Below are 21,175 nucleotides of genomic sequence, written 5' to 3' on the forward strand. Positions count from 1 at the left end.
AAAAATAGTTTGAATAACCCTTAAAGATACCTTCAGATAAAGATCAGTGATGCAATAAATATGATCTATATTTTTACAGTTGAATTTTTTGTAGAAGCAGGATTACCCATCAGGGCAATAGAAAGAGGAAAAATACATTTTAAATCATCGATTAATCCAAGACAGTCTTTCTTCAACTTACAGTTGCTTTAGATACCCCCTTCAAAGGGATTTGATTTTCACTAGTCTTATATCCTCAGCCATCACCCACATCTCCCAGCCAAATATGATCCTGTAAGAAAGAAAGGAGTAGAGAAACCCACCCAAAGCATCCCACAGAGATGGAGTAAGGCAGAACTGGGCTCACATACCTCTTCAGCCACCACAAACCAAGTTTTTAGTCTCTCTAAAATACTTTTTCCTCGTCTACATTATGGGGTTCATAGACTCTAATGGGGGCATCAGAATCAGTGAAAAAATTGTGCTAATAATTATAGAATTATAGCTGTAATGAATGCTAGAAACCCTTTAAACATTGAGTCCTGACTTAGATAGAGAAGGTCAAGAAAGCTGGAAAGCAATTTCTGAAGGTGCTGAGATGGGAAGGTTGAAGAAGGCAGCATGCCAGGCTGCAGAAACATATGTTCAAGGGCTCGGGAAAGCATAGAATGCTCAAGGGAACAAGAGAAAGTGCAGTAAGCCTGAGGAAACAAGGAAGAAGATAAGGCTAGAGAGTTGGGTGTGGTCCAAATCAGGAGCTCATACAAGTATCATCCAAACCAAGACACACCTGAGAATAAATGGGGACAATTTTACTAATTATGCCAGGATAACAGGTATGGATCAGCACTGTCCATGGAAAATGAGAGAATTGAAGAGGGAAACGTATTAGGAAATTATTGCAGAAACTAGATGAAATAAAACATATTATGAGAGAGAGATATTACAACTAAGAAATCTTGGGTATAGAAGGTGTAGTGGGTCTTGTAGAATGCAACAAGATTTTGGTGGTGAAAGAGTAGTAGATAAAAATAGACTTCTCTTTCCTCTCTGGAGGGAGACCTGCCTTGCGTTCTATCAGGGAATAGAGGAATCATGTGTGTGGTCCAGCCTAACTAGCACATGAGCACTTTCATTAAAGAAATATAACAGATTCTAAACATCAACATGGGCACACCAGTGAGCAAGCACTTCAGATCAATGTTCCTGCATGTGTCGATTGTACTTCATGAAATATTTGTCCAAGAAATGTAATTAACAGGACCCCCTGCAGGTTTCAGATGTTCATAATATCCCTCTAATTTTCAAGAAATCACAGCTTCCTTTGGCGTAGGAATCAACAGTCATTCACAACCAGAGTTTATGCTAATTTCAGAGGCAAAGACAGCTTCAAGGTTAATCTATCCAATCTGTTTTGCTCATCTGTTTCCATCTAAATCTTTACTACAACTTAAGAGTTGAAAAGGAAAAGAGCAGAAGGCAGCGAGCAAAAGAAGGAGGAAAGAAGGAAGGGAGAGACAGAGGGAGGGAGGGAGGGAGGAACTATTATGTTAGGAGGGAACTAGGATTCATCCATGTATATTTATTTGTTTGCCCTCATGTTTCTATAAGAAAACATAAGGTAGGAACCAAACCAGTGTGAACTCAAAGTGAACCCACTGGGCTTCGCTTCTAGGAGGAAATCCGAAATCTCCCATGGGATTGAGTAGCATAAAAGCTGTATTGGCATCTTTTCTGGAGTCAGAACCCAACTTGTGAAAGGGAAATTTTAAATAGGCTTGAGAAAAACAAATGAGCATGTTAGGAAGACTGGGCCCTTTTAGTAAGTGGAAATAAGAACTAGAAATGTATTTATTTTAGAACAATTTTTATGATGAAATATTGACCTTCTTGTTATCAAGGTCACAGTTTCTCTCTCTTGGTCTCTCTCTCTTTCTGACTCTCTCAGATAGGGTTAGCCCACAACCCAAGATGAGATAGGAAATGTCTGCTCTGACCCGTTCCATCTGCTCTCTTGGGGTTGCTTGACTGCCCTTGGCAGGGCCTACTCATGTCTGAGGCCTTTGGTGAAAACCTGGGTCCCACCATTGTCCCTTCCCTGAGATATTACAGTGAACATTTCTTTAATAGCCTAATACCAGTGACCCACAAAGGGAAGTCCCGAGAAAATGTTTACATTTTTTAATGAGGATAAAAAGGAAAGTGAAGGAATCAAATTTCAAATGTGAAATATCAGACACTGTGGACTGGAATGGAAAATTATACATATACATGCATATTTATATACATATAATATATAACGAATAGAGAGCAAAGGTACAGGTGTCATCAGCTGATGTGATATAGGAAATACGAGTTCATTATCTACTGCTCTGGGACTGCCTGTACCGCGGCCAGGTAAATTGTAGCGGGAAAAACAGAAGTACTACTCTTCACTCTAAGGGAGCTTACGTTTCTTGAAAACAACATCTATTACATAAGCAGATAAGTGGGTGCTTTTTCTTTTTATAAAAGAAAAGAACAGAGTTCCAAAGAAGAAGGTGAGGGTGGAACTGGGAGCTTACTCGACTGAATGGTGAGGAAAGGCATCCTGAGGACACAGTAAAGTGAGACCTAGGGTGGGGAGCTGCCATGCCAAATTTGAGGAAGTCCATTCCACTGTTCATATTTCGTTCATATTTCCTTCCAATCGTTTATTGTGTACATGTATCACAGTTTAGAGCATCTTTTTTTTTTTTTTCCTTTTAGACCAAGTCTCGCACTGTCGCCCAGGCTGGAGTGCAGTGGCGCCATCTCGATTCACGGCAACCTCCGCCTCCCAGGTTCAAGCGAGTCTCCTGCCTTAGTTTCCCAAGTAGCTGGGATTACAGGTGCCCACCACCAAGTCCAGCTAATTTTTTGTATTTTTAGTAGAGACGGCATTTCACTGTGTTGGCCAGGTTGGTCTCAAACACCTAACCTTGTGATCCACCCACATCAGCTTCCCACAGTGCTGGGATTACAGGCGTGAGCCACCACGCCCAGTCTAGAGCATCTTTTATATTCGTTTTCTTCCTTCCACTCAGTGCTATATTAACAGCAATTTATCAAATTGTAACTTTCATAAATATTTCTAGTTGTTACTTAGTATTTTCTTAAATAACTCTCCTTAATTTACCAAACACTTTAGGACATTTTCCATTATTGTGAATAACACCTTGGTGAATATCTTATCATATAAACAATTGTATTTCAAATTATTACCTAGGATACAATCCTAGAGTTGGGATTATTGATAGACTGTGACCACTAAATGTTTGGTACATATTGCCATTTACTGTGTATGAGTCATTATCTCGTAATACACTGACTAAAGTTGTTACAATATCTAACTTTTTTATTAAAAGAGTGAACATGAAAGCCTGCATTTTGATTTGCTTGGTTCGATGTCTTTCAATTGACTGACCTACCTTAGCAGCAGATGTTTCCCGAGGTGCTAGCCGAAAGAGTCGCTGGACAGCGGTTACGCATCATGGTCCATGCTCACCTGTGGGACAGATTCTTGCAATTCCAGCCCTCTCAAGCCCATGGCACTGGCTCCTAGGGCCAGGCAAAAGCGCTCATCCAGGGTGGGATTCTGGATTGCCTGTGTCTCTCTTGCCCCAGCTGGGGAACTTCAGAAAGCCTGATCTCTACTTGCCTTTGAAAGACATTTCTAGGACTCTGACATGGTTTTAAGGAAGCAGGGATGGGAGACATTGTGAATGGTCACAGGTAGGGACTGCTGCTCCACCCCAGCTCTCACCCATTCATGAGCCCCAACTCTCTCCCCACTTAGCGAAAGCACCTTCCACATTTCGTCCTTACCTGAGAAGTGTAGTTAGTGTCATTACCAGCCCAAAGTTTATATAAGACTTGCCTATGGCCCGCTTATAGTAGGTGTCAGGTCCTCCACCCCCAGACCTAGAGTCACAATGTGGATCTAGAATCCTGAAATCTGCATTTTTCAAAATACTTCCCTACACAGGTAGAGGCTAATGTGTGTACCTGCTTAAGATCCATTGATTGAAGAGTACTCCATTACTCCTTAAAAGCTGGAAGATTTCCACTCCAAAGAGTGGACTTTGTGCCAGTCTCTAAGCATTCAGTCAATTGTTTGTCTTTGCAGCACTTAAAACCCTATATAAACAGACTCAAGCAGACCCAGCACACCATCATGATCCGCAAGCCCAGACTTGTAAAGGTACTCAGCTTAGGATCTCGGGAAATCCCCGTTTCCATAAACAAACAAAGGAAGGAAAGGTTTAACAATCACCCATAGAAAGCCATTCCGTAGAGTCCAAAAATCTTTTTATCCTAATTATCTGAATAATTAATGCAAAGTCAAGCTAGGATATAATTTCATTGTTCTAAGTGGAAAACATGTTTTCAAAGTTCATCAGACTCTGGTGTAAAAGAACACAACCAAACCAACATAGCTCCAAAAATCGTAATCAGAGATGTTAAAACGACTTACGTTCTGTCTGTAGAACAAAACATATTCTTTAAATCCGTAGCTTATGAAAAGAATCAGTAGTTAGCACGTAATGTATTTTCTTTTATAAAGCGATAGGGTATTTGTGATTGCGTGCCCCATTGTACAAAGTTCACAAAAACATTATCTGTGATCAATGCCGAGTATGGACAGAGAATTTTATATTGCCTTAAGGGAGGGAGTCTTGGTTGCCTTCTTAACAAGCCAAGGAACCATTTTTAAATCCTGCTGAAAAACACATCAAATGTTGGAGGGACGCTACCTAACTCAGCAAGTATATAAATGGAAAATCAACATTTGAGCCCAAAATACAAAGGAGACTAGTATTAACAACTAATATATAAGACGTTTAAAAACTATTTTGTTTCTAGCTTTTCAGTTAACACCGGTTACTAAATGCAACTTACTGAGCTGTGTTACTTGCTCACTTTATTATGAACAGTGTGTTACTTGCTCAAAGGAGAACCTCCTGTGCGTGGCTGGTAATACAAAGCCTCCTCCCTCAGTCTTCAGCTACAAGTGACTTCTAGTGGTCAGGCATTCAGGACAAACTCAAAGGCACATCTTAGCCCTCCCTGACTGACTCCCCACTTTCACTGGCATCCTTATTTCCACCCTGCATCCCCCCCAAAAAACACTTGGCTCTCCCATGAGAAACAGGCTGAATTTTATTTAGAAATCTGTGTATGTTCCTTTCCTTCCTTTTCACCTTTTTCTACAAAAAATGTTGAAACAAGTCAGGGTATATACCAAATCCATGGGGCCTTCCATAGCCACTGCTATAAGCTGTCCTCCCCTCCAGTAAAACTGCCAACACTTACCATATGTCTCCTGATGTATTTACCCTGCATCATACACTACAGAGCTTCATTAAAAAGGGAGATGTTCAAGAATCTAGGTCCTAAATCCACATATTAATTATAAATTCCTTAGGCTTTGGATAGCACCTGTATAGTGCTTCTTCATCAAATTTTGTGTACATGGTAGGTGTTAATGTATGAAGAAGTAAACAGTAATTTAATAGTAATGAAGTAATAGCAACTATCATTGTATTGTGCATCTATGAAGTGCCAGACACTTTTCTAAGCACTTTGTATATGTCATTTCATTTAGTAACCACAATGCCATTTATCATTTTTCCCCATTCTTCAGGTGAGAAGCATGTGTATGAATAAGAGATAGATGCTAGTACACACCCTCAGCTTGGTGAGGTGCTATGCTGTGAGAGGTTTCTGGAACCAAACAGACTGAGAAAGTACAGGGGCATGTAGCCCCTTTTTCTCTCCACTGACCCGAAATGTTTTTGAGCCCCACAAAGGGGAAAATATGACAGTAGCCAAGTCCACATGTGGGGCTAGGCGGTAGGGCAAGAGGGGAGGAAAAAAAAAACAAGAAGGAAGTTAGATTCTTAAGTTGATAGTTAATATCTGGGATCATCTATAAATCCTTCTAGCTTTGTCATGTTCCTTGTCTGTGCTGGAGAAAAATGAAGGTCTTCACCAAATATTAAATCCAACCAAGTTTTCTTTCCTCCTTCCAGTAGAATCCTACTTCGTCCATTCTTTTAGTTGTTTTTTTTTTTAATATCAACTGAGTGCTTACTATGCAAAAGGTTTAATGTTAACCTATAAGGCATGATTTCACTCTTCCTGGAGAGAAAGTGAAATTTGATAAAAGAGACATATAGAAAAACTGGAGGAGGAGAAAGGAAAGGACAAGTCAATGCTGTTGGTAATGAGGAAAGCTTCCGAGGGGAGGTCATACCTCAGTTGGTTGTTGAAGGATAGTAAGAGTTTGCCAGGTAAAGTTTGCAAAGAAGGGTTTGCTGGAGAGAAATTGGCATGTCCAGAAGCTGCAGGTATGCTGGCCACCCATGGAATTCAGTGGAACACCTGTATCCAGGCATTTTCTACATTTCTACTCATAAGAGAGGTGCTGTCTCTGGCTTTGTGTGGATAAGTAGTATTAAAAGTGTTGTAGGGCAAACATTCGTATTTATGCTGTATTTAACTTTTCATTAATAATAAATTCAGGTGAAGTAGCATTGTTATTAATATTGATCAACATTCCAATTGAAAGCACAGATGTCAGGGATTTTTTAAAAATGGGCTCAGTTATATTTAATAGTGCTGTTGATGAGAGGAAACCTAATGAAAACCAACAGATGGTCTATTTAATATCGCTCTTGGCTTTGAAACATGTGCCAAATGTGATACACACAAGGACTTGACAGGGCTGCTACTGGAAGCCTTTAATTACAACTATTTGCACTCCTGGGCCTGTTGAAATTGCTAAAATAACACTGCGACTCTAACACTAGCCAAGTTAGAATTTAAATAATACCAGTTTTGTGATATTGTTTGTGGCATTGTATTTCTAAATGACCTCTGTAGACAGTTTTCCTGGCAGTTTTCTCTCTCTCTCTCTCTCTCTCTCTCTCTCTCGCTCTCTCTCCCTTCCTTCTCTCTCTCTCTCTGTCTCTCTCCCTCCTCATTGTTTTTTCTTTCAATTAAACCCATGGCCAGGATGAACTCAGACAGTCCCCTCCCATATCAGCATACTCAGTCTGGAACACTGAGCAGCATCTCCAAGGTCAAAAAGCATGGATCTCCTTACTATTATGGTTGACTCAATTACAGACAGCCCAGCTGACATAAACTGCCAAAGCAATGAGTAATTAATTAATAATAATAATGACAACATCAATGACCCCTTTATAAACCTTGCTAGTCACTTGGCAAATATTACCATCATTCCTTGTAACCACAGAAAACAGAGATAAAGACACTGAAGCTGAGAAGGGCTCGATATTAGGCTCAAGGTCACACAGCTTATAGGCAGTAACTGGGCAGGCTAATTAACCAGTAAGAGCAGGATAGAACAGTCAATTATGGCAGGATAGTATCTCACAAAAGAGAAAGAAGCAGAAGGAGAAGTGGGTGGGAAGGAGGAGGAAAGGAAGGAGAAGGGGAAGAGGAAGAGAAATAAGCAGAAAAAGAAAAAGAAGACCCGTAATATGGTTTGGCTGTGGCCCCACCCAAATCTCATCTTGAATTCCCACATGTTGTGGGAGGGACCTGGTGGGAGGTAATTGAATCATGGGGGCAAATTTTTCCTGTGCTGTTCTCGTGATAGTGAATAAGTCTCACGAGATCTGACAGTTTTAAAAACAGGAGTTTTCTTCTGTACAAGCTCTCACTTTTTGTCTGCTGCCACCATGTAAGACGTGACTTGCTCCTCCTTGCCTTCCACCATGATTGTGAGGCTTCCCCAGCTACATAAAACTGTATGTCTAATTAAACCTCCTTCTTTTGTAAATTGCTCAGTCTCGGGTATGCCTTTATCAGCAGTGTGAAAATGCACTAGTACAGTAAATTGGTACCAAGAGTGGGGTGCTACTAAAAGGAAGTTCAAGATTAAGGCTCTGGCAGATTCTGTTTCCAGCAAGGGCCCTTCCCCTGGCTTGCAGATGGCCACTTTTTCACTGTTTGCTCAGGAGGTCATTCCATGGTGACTGAGCTAAGGGTGGAGAAGGAAGGGAGGTCAGATGCCTCTTACTAGGAAACTCACTAAACACTAATCCTATGGGATCAGGGACCCACCTTTATAACCTAATTTAAACTTAATCACCTTCTTATAGGTCCTGTCTCCAAATATAGTCACATTGAAGTTTAGGGCCTCTGTAGACAAATTTTGTAAATACACAATTTGGTTCAGAGCAATTATCCTTTATTTGAATTCTCTCAAGACATAGACCAAGATATCAAAACTTGATAACGCTATCAGAAAACTATAGCCAGTTTCTTTCTAAAGATAGATATAAAAATTCCTAATAAATTATAATAAAAATAATACAGCATCATATTTTAGAATGTCACATTTTTAACTAAGTAAAGTATAGTCCATGGCTACTGGTTCAGCATTAAGTAAATTTCTCAATATAACTTATTATATAAACAAATTAAAGAGAAAAAAGCAAAAACTATGTGATTATATCAACATGTGCTAAAACTGTACTGAATAAAATTTAGAAGACATTCCTAATTAAAATTCATAGTGACATGGGAATAGAAGAAACAGTCTGAACATGGAAAAGTCTAATTAACAATATCCAAGTAAAAACATAGCAACAAAGGTGAAATATGAAAGTCATCATGATTATAAAACAGGAACAGTAACTATTCCCATAGTCAAAAACCAAAAATATCTCCATTTGATGGCTTGCCTAAAAAATACAAAAGACTACTAAAAACGTGCTTGAAATAATAAAGCAATTTGGTAAAGTGGCTGAATCCAAGTTGACTAGATAGATTTTAATGCTAACAATTTCATGTTAGAAATAGGTATGCAAAAAGGAAAATCTCATTTTAAAAAGTAGTAAAAACTACAAAATATCATAGATTAAATTTAACTTAAAATTAGTAGGCCTATATGAAAAGAGCTATAAAAAGTTATAAAAGGACATAAACTAACACATGAATAAATAGAAAGATATAATATGTTTCTGGATTGGAAGACTTTTAATATCACAGTATTTCCAATTTTATTTAAACCTATATGTCATCTTACTATAACAGTAATCAGGATCTCGGTTTTTTAAAGTGGAAATTTTTTTCCAAACTTTATGTGAAAAAATAAAAGCATGAGAATTTCCTAGAAAAAAATTGGAAGCAAATAATGAAATGCAATTTGCTTTTCAAAGTTTTAACTGTACACAAAGGTATTATAAGAGCAGTACTGACACAGGAATAGACAGATTAGTGAACAAAACAAAGAGTGGTACAAAACAATATGCATGATTGGAAATTAATCTATGTAAATGTGATATTTAAATTATTAAGAAATTATTATTTTTAATAGCGACATTAAAATAATTGTCCATCCATCAGCTAAAACAAATCTTTTTCTATAAACATATGGATAGTAAATATTATGAGAAAGAAAAGAGCCAAGGATGATATATAAACAATTGGGCATAGTCGTGTTCCAATAAAACTTTTTTTAGAAAAATGAGCAGCAGACCAGAGTTAGCAAATGGGCCATAGTTTACCAACCCCTAATGAAAAGAAATTTAAGTGAGTATTGTTATGTCATAAAAATAAATTACAGATAGTTTTAAAACCTTATATTGTAAAAACAAAAACAAAAATATTAATGCTAACCATATTAAAAGGAGGAAAGTTTTATAAGCTCAGTGTAAAGAGGCTTTGTTTGTTTGTTTTAACTTTTAAGTTCAGGGGTACATGTGCAAATTTGTTTTACACGTAAACTTGTGTCATGAGGGTTTGCTATATAGATTTTTTTGTCACCCAGGTATTAAGCCTATTACCCGTTAGTTATTTTTCCCGATTCTCTCCCTCCTCCCACCCTCCGCCCTCTTATAGTCCCCAGGGTGTTAGTCCCCTCTATGGGTCCATGTGTTATCATTTTGCTCGTATTTATAAGTGAGAACATGCGGTATTTGGTTTTCTGTTCATGTGTTATTTTGCTAAGGATAATGGCCTCCAGCTTCATCCACGTTCAAACGGAATCAAGAGGTCTTTTTCAATAGATGGTCAACTCAGGTAACAGAAAGGAAATGACTTACACATTTGTTACCTAACTATATAAAAGTAAAGCGTAAGAAACTGAACGAAATTCAAAGACAAACTACAGCCTAAGGGAAGTATTTGCTGGAACATATGACAAACAAACAATAACTATATGTAACATGTAAAGAGTTCTTGCAAACTGATAAGTAAAATTAAACTGATCCAACTGATGTATCTGTAAAGGATATATGCTCAAAAGCTCAAAAGCAGAAACTCAAAATACTCATAAACTTAAAAATGCATGCTCTTCATAAATGAGGTCAGGTCACTCCTCTGCTCAAAACCTGACTGTTTTAGGTCATTAGGAACTAGTTCACTGGCTCTAACCCCAGCTTGGGGTGGCTCATAAACAACAGAAATGTATTCTTCACAGCTCTGGAAGCTAACAAGTCCAAGATCAAAGTGCCAGCATGATCGGGGTCTAGTGAGGGGCCTCTCCCAGGTAGCAGATTGCTGACTTCTCAAAGGCTAGAGCGCTTTCTGGGGTCCCTTTAAGAGGGCACAAATCCCATTCATGCAGGCTCTGCTCCCATGACCTGATCACCTCCCAAAGGTCTTACCTCCCAATCCACTACAATGAGAGTTAAGATTTCAATCTGTAGATTTTAGGGGGACACCTTCAGTCCATAACACCAGCCATGGCTCTCATTTCACTCCGAGGGGAAAGCAAAGACCTCACCATACCTGCAGGCCCCATTATGTCTTGAGCTTTTCCCCTGCAAATCTCCCTCTTGCTCCTTCCTTCCAGCCATAGTGCCTGCTGTGCTGCTTCTGAGAATCACAGGCATGCTCCTAATATGGGCTTTGCAGTGATGCCTCCTCTACCTTGAATGCTTCTCTTTGAGATTTCTATATTCCCTCACTTCTTTCAAACCTGCTCAAATGTCTTCTCAAGAGGCCAACTTCTGACTACCTCATGTAAAACTGAATATCCCCATCACCACACATGCACCACACAGACCACACACATCACACCGATATGCACACACAACATATACACACCACACACACATACGCCATACCACAGATACACACAACACAGGCACATATACAAGAATACACACACACACACACACACACACACTCCTAATCCTCCTTACCTTGCTCTATTTTTTCTTTTATTATGAAATATCATCATCTTCTAGGTTTGAGGTCTCTCACCTTGGCAGGTTGCTAACAACCAAATTAACCTCAGCGAACATGGGCTTGGAAAGAGCTGTTCCCAGTCAACCATCACAAGCCAATACAGGCCTGCTCTAGCACATAGTAGGTGCTCAGTAAATATCTGTTGAATGAGCAAACGCTAAACCGCACTTGTAATTATAAAAGTAAATTAAAACAAGATACAGCTTTCATAGATCAAAATGGCAAGCATGTTATAAATGAGTAACTTTAAAACCAACAACTCAACAATCTTCCTTTTAGGAACTGATTCTATAGAAATAAAAATTTCAGTGCCAAAGGGAGGCATGTATCTTAATGCATTTATTCCAACAACACTGTTTGTAATAGCAAAAAAACTGGAAATAATTTAAATACCCACATGAATAGAAAAATCGTGAATGAATTACGGTATATCCATCTTACTAAATGTTGTGCAGCCATGAAAATCATGAGTTGTATCTTTAAATATCAACCTGGAAAGCTATCCATGATATGTTTTAAGTGAAAAATATAAGTTGCAGAAATTATAAGATCTAATTGTGTTAAAAATGTTTACAAAATCATTATAAATATGTATTTTACTTGCAATATCATAAAACATATTTAAAACACTTAATTTAGAATTAAATTTGGAATAAACTTATAGAAAATGTCATACTGTTTTCCTTTTATACCTTAAAAAAGCCAGAAAGCCTTTTGTAATAGTCTCTGCAGTACCCAGAATAGAATAGTTTCCTGCCTAGAGAATTTATCTGTAAAGTCTCTGCCTTCGCAAAAGGACCTTGTTGAATTACCTTCAGATCCTGCTTTCAGCATCCTCTTTCTCATTGTATTATTCTTAGACTCCTTTTTTTTCTACTCCTGTTCACTATATAGCTCATGCCTTCCAGGCTTAGGCATCACAATACCAAAAAGCTTGCAACAAAATGACTCTTGGCTTGCGACAAACCAAGTGCCAATGTCTCATCGTTACCTAAAAATACAACCCAAAACTACGTTTCCAAAAGGAATCTGAGAGAGAACTTTTTAAAAGAGAAAGTAATTAATAATAACGTAGCTACTATCTTGAGCCCCAAATCTGTGGGTAAGCAATGATGCAAAAGTCAAAACTTAATGAGTTTGGTGAGTTTGGGAATTTGGTGGGTGAAGATGGAGGGGTACAAGATAAACGGAGAACTCAGACACAGTAGGTCATATTAAGGAGAAGAGATGATACTCCAAGGGCAACAGAAAGCCATAAACGGGTTTTGTGTAATGGAATAACATCCTATGCCTTGTGTTTTTAAAAGACCACTTTGGCTGTTATGTGGAGAATCAGATTCAAGGAAGCAAAACAGAATTAAAGATCTATTTTGGAGTCATCCACTGGGAGACAATGGTGACTTGACACGGATAGAAGAAGTAAACAGATGCCAGATATTCCCTAGAGCACTTACAGTAGTATTCAGTGATGGATTGGATGTGGTAAACAGAAAAAGATAGGAATCAAAGATAATCCCACATCATTCCCAATGTCCTCAGGTATTCTGGTATTCAGAGGTCTGGCTGAGAAAGGGAAGTCAGCGACAGGGATTGAGAAGGAGAAGGTAGTCCTATCTTCAATAAGCAAAGAATGGAGAAAGTCTGGCATGGTATAAAGAAAACTCGGAGAGCATAGAGCCACAAAAAGCAAGAAAATAGAGTGTTGCACGGGAGTAGTTAACTGTGTCCAATGTCGCTGAGAAGCCATGCAATATAAGGGCCAAGAATGACACTGGATTTGCTAAAAGAAGTTAAGGGCACTCCTGGCCCAGCAGTCAGAGTAGAGTAGTCAGGTTATTGGCAGAGTGACACAGAGAAGAGAGGATGTAAATGAGAAAGACAGTGATGGGCATCACCATTCCTTGGGGAAGATGTGTTGAAAAGAAAGCCAGAGACACGAAGCAAAAGATCGAGGGTATATTAGATCACTGAAGGGTTCATTCACAACTAGATCACCCCGGAGCTTATTTTTACATTAGTAGAAATGATCCACAGAGAAGAAGTGAAAGATGCAGAAGAGAGAAGAAACTGTAGGAGCAAAGCCTTCAAGTGCAGAAGAAAAAGCCCGAGCCAGATACCAGGTGGAGTTGCTACCCATGGCCCAGGTCACTCATGCCAACAGGAGAGACATGGCCTGTGTACACAGGCAGCCATGGTGGGAAATTGAGCAGAAGTAAGACGGAGCTTCCCAATGGGGACTTTTCTTTTCCCGTTGAAACAGGATGCAACGTCTCCAGTGAAGAGCAGGAATTGGCCAGCAAAGGAAAGGGTTGAGGAACCATTTCAGAAAACGGAGGAACACATTGTTGTAACAAGGAAGTACACCTGTTGAGATGAAACACTTGGACAGCTGAGATCACTCATGAAGTCTGACTGGCCAGAACCCTTGTGTGTTTCCCTACAGACACATTCAGCAGTCCAGGCACTGGTTGGAGGAGGTATTGTTCACTCTATTTTACAGGCAATAGATCCAAGGCTCACAGATGCTCCGTAGCTTGCTGAGCCCACCCAGTTCACAAGTGATGAAGCCAGGATGAAATGCAAACACGTCTGACTTCAAAGTTCCTTCAATAAAATAACAATAAATAATGATGATAATAATAGTAACTTCTCTCTGCTTTCCACCAAAGTACTTGCAAATATACAGATGGTAAAGGGGGGTGTTTTAAAGGATAATTCCAAGGTCATAACAAATGTGCTTCAGCAGAAATGAGGGGGCAAAGGTATAAAAAGCCATCCATTGATACTTTTGGAAAGCAATAATCCCATTACATATTGATGACTCTTAAATCTTTGTTGAAGGTTTATTTTTAGTGGACTTCTTAATTGCTTAGTGACAATGAGATAAGATGGTAATCTATAAAAATAACCTGAAAGAATGGCATGGCATAAGCTTGGCAATATTTGTTCCAAATAAATTCCTAACCATCAACCAATTAATAAAACCAGCCATGATCATAGCCTTGAGTAACAAAAACACCCAGCATCTAGCAGCAAAACAGTGTCAAAGAAAACAAATGTCCTGTGGGAAATGTCTTTAAAAGTTCATCACCTTTTTTTTTTCTTTGCATCAACCTGAGCAACTTGTATATGGCAATCAACATCCAAAAAGTCTAAATGTGGCTCTTGAAAAAGTAATGCAAGAAAACAAGATGTTTTTTCCTACTTGAACAACAGGAAGGAGAAGAGAAATAGTGGATTGAATTGGACAATTGATGCCAAGCAAATCTAATTGCTTTGTGGATAACACTGCAGAATAAGTAGATGGGGCAAAGACAATGATGAATGTGCACACTTGTATGAGATTGTGTGTATGTGTGTGTGTGTGCACGCGCACATATATTACACCAAACTTCATATAATCAGATACTTATAAATGTTTAGAATATGTGAGTTAGAGTTATGAAAGCTCATAAAAGATTTAATGAAGTCAATTTTATAGGCACAGAATCAGATTAATTTAAACATATTCAAAAGACTACTAACAGGAGATATTATAACTCAGGGGAAAACCACAGGGGTATATTTAATTTGGTCAGTCAGATGTGAGGCTTTATCTAATAACCCAGAAATTTGGAAATAGATTTTATACTGTTAACTTGTAACATGAAATATGGGTTTTCTTAGGAGTAGAAATTTAACACCCAAAGGAATCAAGTAAGTTAAGAAATGCAAACAAGCAATATCCAATAAAGACTAATTGATAGATGTGTAAATGCATTAACTCATAAAGGTTCTGAGTCAACCATCTCGATGAGTTCAGAGCATTTGTTATCAAAATCATCTCAGATACAATGTGATTATATCATTTAAGCTTATAGCAATAATAATAAAATAGCCACTATTTGTCACATTTCTACACTGTGACTGATGCCATCAGGCTCTTTATAATATCTTCTCATATAATGAAAACAATTGTATTATCTTCATTTAACAGATTAGGAAACAGAGGCCCTGACAACTTGAGCTGAAGCTGCTTGCTGGAGCCAGAGATCTGGCAAACAATGAGATGAGACTGAACACTCCCCAAACTCTTGACTGTTTCCGCCATTCCTCTCTGGCACCCCTGAGTCCATAGCAAAAGGCCATGCCAAAGGGCAGATGGCAAGAAAGCAGGTCCCATCATCCCTGGTCATCCTGATGCTGCCAGGCTGGACTGCTGTCCCCTCCTTGCCAGTCCCAGCGTCACTGACACAAAGCCACCATGTTCTCTGTCCTCCTTTATCAGGAATTGGGACTGGTCAGGAGAAGAGTGAGAGTCCTTAAAACAGAGCCTCATCCAGCTTTGCACCTCCACCTCCCCTGCCCTGCACTCCAGGCCCACACTCGCTCCCACTCAGCTTCCTAGAACCCTGTAGGCTTCACTTTACCTAGGTTATATCTGTGTATGTATGTGTGTGTACTTGTGTGTGGATGTGGATGTGTGTACTAGAGTATATGTGTTTGTGTGTGTCTGTGTGTACGTGTGTGTGTGTTTGTGTGTATGTAAGTGCACACCAGGGGATGAAGTAGAAGCATAAGAGACAGTGCTGATTGGTGCAAAAGGCCTTTTACATTTAGAAGGGCCAGATTTGAACCTTAGCTCCATTATTTATTACTACCTCTCAGACTACTTCTGGCTCCTTTACACTCCAGCAGTTCTCAGTGGGGAAAATTTTGGCCCAAGAAAACATTTGGCAATGTCTGGAGATTATCTGGGCTTTCACGAATGGGAGGGTTGCTACTCATCTCCAGGGATAAAGACCAGCATACTGCTAAGCATTCTGCTATCCACAGAACAGCCCTGCACAACAAAGAAGGGTCCTGCCCATTGTCACTCGTGCTGGGGTGGGGATGCCCTGCTTCACCCTGAGAAATGAAGCCACCTGCAAGAGTCTTTTCTCTCATTCAGCTCTCTGGCAACCATCTCTTCTAGTCTTCGGCTGCCTCCTACCAGATTAAGTTTCATGCAACATACATAGCTTTAGCCAAATCATATTCGTTCTGAAAAATCTGTGAAATCCAAGCACTTCAGCCTGGTATTCAAGGGCTCTGTGGCTTTTCTGCAGTGGATGTTTCTGATCTTATTTCCTATTAATCTTCTCTCTATGCACTATGGCAAGAATACTGAACAACTCACTGTTCCCTTCATCCTATACCTGCTTTCCAATCTTGGGGGTTTTGCTCCTGCTGACCTCCCGCTAAGAATCTTCTTCCTTTTTGCTACTCACCAAAATCCCCACATTATTCAAGGTTCCACTCTACACACCCTGACCTGATTCCCTCTCTTAGCAGGAGGAATCCCTCACCAGTACTCCCCCCTCACTCCTTCTGGTCCTTGGCCACGTCACTGGCTGGGCTCACCTGTGTATTAGAGTTGTCCTGTGCATGCCCCACTAGACGTACAGCCCTCGATTGAAAGATCTCATTTTTTTACATGATAGGCAGTGATAATTTATCATCAAAAAAAGGAATGAAGTTAATTAATGTAAGATGGTTTTTAGAATAAAACAGAAGGGGTATTAATATATTTCCACATTCGTGGCACAAAGAAAATGTTGAATAAATATTCATTAAACATATGTGTAAATTCATTGATAAATTAAATGAATTTATCAATTGCTAAGAACACCCACTACTACTCATTTGATGATTTGGTTAAGGCACACCATATGTCAACTTCACTAAAATAATTCCATATTAATTTTTTGAATTTGAATGTACAAAATGTGGGTTGACTGTCTGTTGGGAAAGGTTGCATGCTGTGGGACACCTGCTTTATCATGGGTACAAGACCAGCTCTTGGAAAACATCCATGGCGCTTTTTCTATGCTGTTATTCTTTTTTTTAACTTTATAGGTAAACCTGGATTATATAATCCTTGTAGGACCTAAAAGAGATGGCTCTATTGTAAAAGAGATGAATGACCATTTGCCAAGCTTCACTCAGGATATGACTTGAATTTAGAGATAGATCCAGTAAGGCCACGATTTGTAGCTGCTGAAAGTGAATGTTAGGACTCTAAAAATACAGCACTGCCTACTCATCTCTCCAGTCTGTTATTCCCTGTTCTGAGCTCTCAGCAGTGAGGCACCTTCCGAAAATGGTAATGAAATTCCCATTGGTAATGAAACCCAACCTAAAAGATCATTTCAACCAAGCAACAACCAGTGGGCTAAATCTGGTTGGACCCTTGATCCTTTTCTACCTTCTCGGGCATGCGTCATGTGTTTCAGGCATGCAGACTTCCATCCTGTCCTCTGCTGTTCAAATTTCAACATGGGCCAGGCATGGCGGCTCATGCCTATAATCCCAGCACTTTGGGAGCCTGAAGTGGGCAGATCACCTAAGGTCAGGAGTTTGAGACCAGCCTGGCAAACATGGCAAAACCCTGCTTCTACTAAAACAACAAAAATTAGGGGGATGTGGTGGCCCATGCCTGTAATCCCAGCTGCTTGGGAGGCTGAGGCAGAGAATCTCTTGAACCTGTGAGGCGGAGGTTGCAGTGAGCAGAGATCATGCCACTGCACTCCAGACTGAGCAACAGAGTGAGACTCTGTCTCAAAAAAAAAAAAAATCAACACGCACTTCTCGCAGTAATTCAGGCTTCAACATTATCCCATCCATCACATTAACTGCTAAAACTCAAAATCTTACCAGGCTGTAATTTCATTTAAACTTGGGAGACACATTTATGCTAAGATACGAATGATAGCCTTGGAACCCATCCCAGGTATTGCTTTGCTAAAGGAAAGCTACTTCATTCACAAAAATGTGCTTTTGTCTTAATTTCAATAAAGAAATTCAAGTAGCTCTAAAGGAGACATTTTGGGAGAGGGAGCTCTCAGCTTATCTTCAAATCCTCATGCTAAAACCAACCACACTAATTTTATGAACCTTAGAATGACTTAATCAGTGTGCTAATGAACACTCACATGTATTCTCCCCATTCCTGCTAAAACGAATGTCTCAAAATCCAAATCCGTGTCATCTCCCTACTTAAAATCCATCACTAGCTTACTAGTGCCTGTGTGATAGAAGCTCCTCATTGTAAAGCTGAAGGTTCATCTCAATGGGGTTCCCACTTCTGACCTCCCTTAACCTGTTCTGATGTCTAGTTTCAATACACCAAGAAAATTCTTACCTTCAGGACTTTGCACAAGCTTGGAACTCTGCCTGCCCTGTGTCCCATTCAGACCCTTCTGAACCAGCAACTCTCATTTGTCCTCAAGGCTCAGTCTAAGAGTAACTCTCCCTGTGCTGGACCAAGAGTCACTACTTGTCTTTGTCCAATCAGGCTACAATAAGAAAACACCGTAGACTGGGTGATTTATAAACAACAGAAATTTACTTCTTACAGTTGTAGGGGCTGGGAAGACCAAGATCAAGGTGATGGCAGTTTCAGTGTCTGATGACACTTCCTCACAGACCGCACCTCTATCTTCACATGGCGGAAGGGGCACAGGAGCTATCTGGTGTTTGTTTTATAAGACTACTAGCTCCATATGAGGGCTCCGCAGCCATGATCTAAGGTCCCGCCTCCTAACATCATCTCCTTAGGGTGACGATTTCAATATATAAACATTCAGGCCATAGCCACACCCATGCCCTTCCTTTTTTTTTTTTTTTTTTTTTTTGAGACAGAGTCTTGCTTTGTCAACTACACTGGAATACAGTGGCACAATCTCGACTCACTGCAGCCTCTGCCTCCTGGGTTCAAGCGATTATTCTGCCTCAGCCTCCAGAGAAGCTGGGATTACAGGTGTGTGCCACCATGCCTAGCTAATTTTTATCTTTTTAGTAGAGATAGAGTTTCACCATGTTGGCCAGGCTGGTCTCAAACTCCTGACCTCAAGTGATCCGCCCGCCTCGGCCTCCCAAAGTGCTGGGATTACAGGCGTGAGCCACCATGCCTGGCCTGCCCTTCCTTTTTTAAAGCTCCTTTACCACCTGGACTGCAAGTTCTTTGAGTTCCAGGTGAGTATCATCATGTTTCTCCAGGTGTTAGTTGCATGTGTATAAACACTTGTTGAGTATATCAGCCAACCTCTCAATTAATAAACAGAAGTTTTCTAAAATGAATGAACCAGATGAAAGTGGGATTAGACCTCATTTTTCAAATTAAAAAAAAAAAAACTGAGGATGGGGAGAGCAAACAACATATCATATATCTAAAAAGATCCTGAAGTAAGCCAGAACTACATATGGGTCAAGCCTGCTGTTTGTTGAATAAATGAAACATGTTTTCTACATAGTATAGCCTGGTGGTTAATGCCCAAGAATTTGGAAATGCCAGGAGTCACATCTCAATTCTGAATTTGCACAGGTTGCTTAAGAAAATCAAGTACCTACTTTAAGTATTTTAAAGAATCCTAGATCTGATGCTGAGGGTGAGTTTGGAATGCAGGGTATGTAAGATGTAGAGAAGAGGAAAGGATTTGAAGAAGAAGAGGCAGAAAAGCAAATTCCGGAGAAAAACATTGCTATAGAATGAGCATGCCATGATTATAGGCAGCTAAAATTGTTGGATGTTCTTGTAAAATCATTAAATTCTAATTAATATTGGATTAGGTTTGCCACAGTGTGATGCACCCCAGTGCGTTTCTTCTCAGATCAGAAATGCCCAGTGCCCTCCTGCTGGTCTCACAGATGCTTGTCAAGTATGCTCAGGTTCTTGCTTGGGATGTGAATTTGTAAAGCTTCCAACCCAGAGACAACAAGTGTTGAAAACTCATTCCTGAATGCCGCCTCAGAGATAAACAAAGTTGTTAGGTTCCTTGATGGTCTGACATTCAGGGATGAGCTAATGATTTCCATTCTCTTTGGGAAAAGAAATGCTGCCGTGAAGAGCTGGGTTGACGGCTGGTCACAGATTGACTGTTTTTCTGCTTGTGAATCTTCCAGAAAGCATCTTTAAGTCAAATAATAATCACTTTTCGAGCTAAAGTTTGCCAAGTGCTTTTTGCATAAATTATCTTATTTGATCCTTACAGCAACTCTGAAAGTTTAAGTCCTAAAATATGCTCTCTGCAAGCTGGAGAACCAGGAAAGCCCATGGTATAATCTGGTCCAAGACCAAAAGCCTGAGAGCCAGGGAGCCAGTGATGTAACTCCCGTTCTGAGGCCAAAAGCCTGGGAAGAGTGAAGGGGAGGGCCCGATGGCGTAAGTCCCAGAGCCTGAAGGCCCAAGAACAAGGAGCTTCAAGGTCCGAGGGCAGAAAATGGATGTCCCAGCTCAAAAAGAGAGAGGGAATTTGGACTTCCTCTACCTTTTTGTTCTATCTGGGCCTCAGTGAATTAAATGATGCCCACCTTTGCTGGGAAGGGTAGATATTCTGCTGTTGTTGTTATTTTGGTGTTTTTTTGTTTTTTTGGTTTTTTTTTTGAGACGGAGTCTCGCTCTGTCGCCCAGGCTGGAGTGTGGTGGCGCCATCTCGGCTCACTGCAAGCTCCACCTCCCGGGTTCACGCCATTCTCTTGCCTCAGCCTCCCGAGTAACTGGGACTACAGGCTCCTGCCACCACGTCCGGCTACTTTTTTGTATTTTCAGTAGAGACAGGGTTTCACCGTGTTAGCCAGGATGGTCTCGATCTCCTGACCTCATGATCCACCAACCTTGGCCTCCCAAGGTGCTGGGATTACAAGCGTGAGCTACCGCGCCCAGCCGAAGGGTAGATATTCTTTACTAAATTTACTGATTCAAATGCTCATCTCTTCCAGAAACAGTCTCAGAGACACATATGCAGAAATAATGTTTAACCAGCTATCTAGGCATACCCCAGCCCTGTCAAGTTGACACATAAAATTAACCTTCACACCATTTTCCTCATTCTACACCATCTTCCACCTTCTCGTCCTTTCCCAACTCATCATGGTATTGCTAAGTCTGGTTGTCTCCTCTCCACCTCTCTTAAATTCCAAACTTTTC

This window comes from Papio anubis, chromosome 10 (genome assembly GCF_008728515.1).
Source record: "Papio anubis isolate 15944 chromosome 10, Panubis1.0, whole genome shotgun sequence".
NCBI classification, from domain to species: Eukaryota; Metazoa; Chordata; class Mammalia; order Primates; family Cercopithecidae; genus Papio; species Papio anubis.